Here is a 3,512-nt window from a genome sequence, read left to right on the forward strand (position 1 = left end):
CACGGCTTCCGAACGACTCTGGTAAGAAAGAACCCTCTCTCCTTCTCTTTGAGTCTAATTGATTTTTTTTTTCATCGCAGCTGAGACCATGATGAAAGCGGTGGTGTTTGACAAGCTGAAACGCAAGGCCGCCGAGATAGTGGCGGCTACCATGCAGGAGGAGGAGAAACTGGGCCTCACCCCGATCGACTCTCACGAAGGTGAGAGTGAAGAGGTATAGACGGCGGGCGAGGCATCTGCCGCTCGAACGATCACCACCGACACAGCTAGGGAGACCGCTCCACCGAGTGCGCAATCGGCCACTCGGCCCGAGGAAGCCGGATCTGAGGACGATGAACTCCCGTTGGTCGGGCGCAAACGTTGCCGAACGGGAACCCCCACCCGCTCGGCCACCTCTGCCGTTCACGTGTTCGAATAGATGGATGATCCTCCAGCTCCTGCGTTTGTGGAAGCGCTGTCGTCCAACAGGACTCTATCTCAAGGGGACTGCCCTTCTGACCCCGTAGCGGCTTAGCCCCTTACCTCGCTTCCTCCAGCCCGCCGGATAATCCAACAATCTCTTATTCACTCTGAGCCGGCCAGACAATCGTCTGCCCCATCTGCGTCTGCTCAGTCTACTCCGGGCCGGCACAGGACGATCAAGGCTTTGCTCCACCTACCAACAGAGGAATATTTGCAGAAGGCTGAACAACCGTCGAGCCCCGAACACTTGATAACAATTCGGGGCCCCTCGCAAAAGTCTGGGAGGACGCCCGAGCGCGCGTGGGCGTGATGCCACCTGGGCTGCTCGGCAATAGCTATCTGCAACAAACTACCGGGGTAACGCTTACAAGCCTTTTCTTCTTATCCCCCGTTCGGTATTGACAATTCTTTACGTTTTTAACTAAATCACAGCATTGGGTGGAAAGTATAGCAGCCTGCCACCGCTTAGCTTTCCTTGAGGAGGAATTCAAAAAGCTCAAGGTCTTTGGTGGGACTCCTCTTCAAGGACCTTCTTACGCCGAGCTGAAGGCCGATCTGGAGAAGGCCAACAAACTGTTGGAGGTCGAGCGGCACAGATCCTCGGGCTTGCAGACCATGGTGGATCGGCTTGAGACCCAAGTCAAAACATATGACAAGAAGATCACATTGGCCACCAACAGGAAGAATCAGGTCATCACCGACCTGGAGGCAAAGAATGCTGAAGCCCGGGCGTTGGATGTGAAAGTCAACGAGTTGACCGACCTGCTGACCACTGAGAAGGACGGAGGCTCGGCGAAGGTGGCCACTCTTCAAAGTGATCTGAAGTCCCTTCAAGATGCTTTAGAGGCCTCCCAAGCTGCCTTCAAAGAATATCAAGATTCCGAACCGAGCCGGGTTGCTATCATGCAGCAAAATTATATCCGCTCGGAGAAATTTGTGGAGAAAACCTGTGATCCATCCATGCATTTGAGTTAGCCATTACTGCCACGACCGACTACCTGAAGACCAAGGGCCGGCTTCCTGAGGACTTCACTATTCCCGTCCGGGATCACGCTGATCTTCTAACCACAATTCCGAATGAGATTTTTAATTACCTAGAGTGAAGTCGTGACTTATGTATTGGCCGTTCGACCTATCTTATCTTGTATGTTTGCCTTTTTCGGTTTAATGAACTTTCTTTATTGTTCCTCTGTTGTGTGTATTTGTGCGGGTCATCCGCTTCTTTGATCTTCACAGAATTCGTGGGAGCGTCTTTTGATTTCCGTACTGCCGCTCGACAATCGAGTACAAGACCATGTGAGTCTTGTGAAGCTTAAGCGATGCCTTGGCCAAATCATTACAGAGGCTGATCGGCGATAAGCTGGCTTTTCAATAACCGCTAGTTCAACTCTGGATTTAACGTTGCCGCTTGACGGTCTTCGGGCCGGGGGGTTTATAGTCGCCGGTCCGACTCAGGGATTTAACGTCGTCGCTCGACGGTCTTCGGGCCGGGAGGTTTATAGTCCCCGGTCCGGCTCAGGGATTTAGCGCCGCCGCTCGACGGTCTTCAGGCTGAGGGGTTTATATTCGCCGTTCCGACTCAGGGATTTAATGTCACCGCTCGACGGTCTTCGGGCCGGGGGATTTATAGTCGCCTGTCCGACTCAGGGATTTAACGTCGTCGCTCGACGGTCTTCGGGCCGGGGGGTTTATAGTCGCCAGTCCGACTCTGGGATTTAACGTCGCCGCTCGACGGTCTTCGGGCCGGGGGGTTTATAGTCGCCAGTTCAACTCAGGGATTTAACGTCGCCGCTCGACGGTTTGATGGAGATTGCCGTTCGGTGGAAATCGATTTACCCTTGTGTTTTGTGATTCTATTTCTGCGGCTAAAAGGTACAGGAGAACGAAAACACGCTTAAATGATTACATTGACGCACCTTTCACCCAGCTCGGTACGGTTGAAGATAGTTCGCGCTCCATGGTCGTTCCAGTCGTCGCCCGTCTTGATCTTTGAGATAGTAGGCACCCGATCTGAGCTTTTCAATGACCTTAAAGGGGTCGACCCACGGGGCCTCCAGCTTACTCACATCGCCGACCGGCTTTACCTTCTTCCATACCAGGTTGCCGACCTAAAACGCTCTGGGGATTACTCGCTTGTTATAATTCTGCTTCATCCTTTGCCGGTATGCCATTAGTCGGACGGCTGCTTTGGCTCGCTCCTCGTCAATCAAATCCAGCTCCAGCTGTCTCCGTTCAGCGTTGTCCTTGTTGTAGCCCAATATCCGCTCGGACTCTACACCGACTTCGACTGGGACGACCGCCTCTCCTCCATATACCAAGTGAAACGGAGTAACGCCCATTCCCTCCTTTGGGGTGGTGCGGATAGCCCATAGCACGCCCGACAATTCATCCACCCAGCTTCCCCCTATATGGTCGAGCCGAACGCGAAGAATCCGAAGGATCTCCCGGTTGGTGACCTTGGCCTGCCCATTGCTTTGGGGATATGCTACGGAAGTGAAGTGCTGTTGGATGCCGTACCCTTCGCACCATGCTTGGAGCTCTTGACCGATGAACTGCTGCCCATTGTCGGACACGAGCCGTCGGGGAATGCCGAACCTGCATATTATGTTTTGCCAGATGAACTTCTTGGCCATCTACTCGGTTATTCTCGCGAGCGGCTCGGCCTTGACCCATTTTGAGAAATAATCTACTGCTACCAATAAGAACTTCCGCTGCCCGGTCGTCATGGGAAAAGACCCTACAATATCCATACCCCACTGGTCGAACGGACAGGATACTATTGACGCCTTCATTTCCTCCGTTGGCCGATGGGAGAAGCAGTGGTGTTTGTAGCAGGAAAGGAAGTTGGCGACGGTTCGGGCGACATCTTCTTGAAGGGTCGGCCAGAAGTACCCTGTTAACAGGATCTTCCTTGCCAGCAAGCAACCACCCGGATGTCCTCCGCAAGATCCCTGATGCACTTCCTTCAATATATATTCTGCATCCTCTGTGATGACGCACTTTAGTAGCGGTCAGGAGAAGACCTTCTTGTAGAGCTGGTCCCCTATGAG

Source organism: Zingiber officinale, chromosome 9A (assembly GCF_018446385.1).
Source record: "Zingiber officinale cultivar Zhangliang chromosome 9A, Zo_v1.1, whole genome shotgun sequence".
NCBI lineage: Eukaryota > Viridiplantae > Streptophyta > Magnoliopsida > Zingiberales > Zingiberaceae > Zingiber > Zingiber officinale.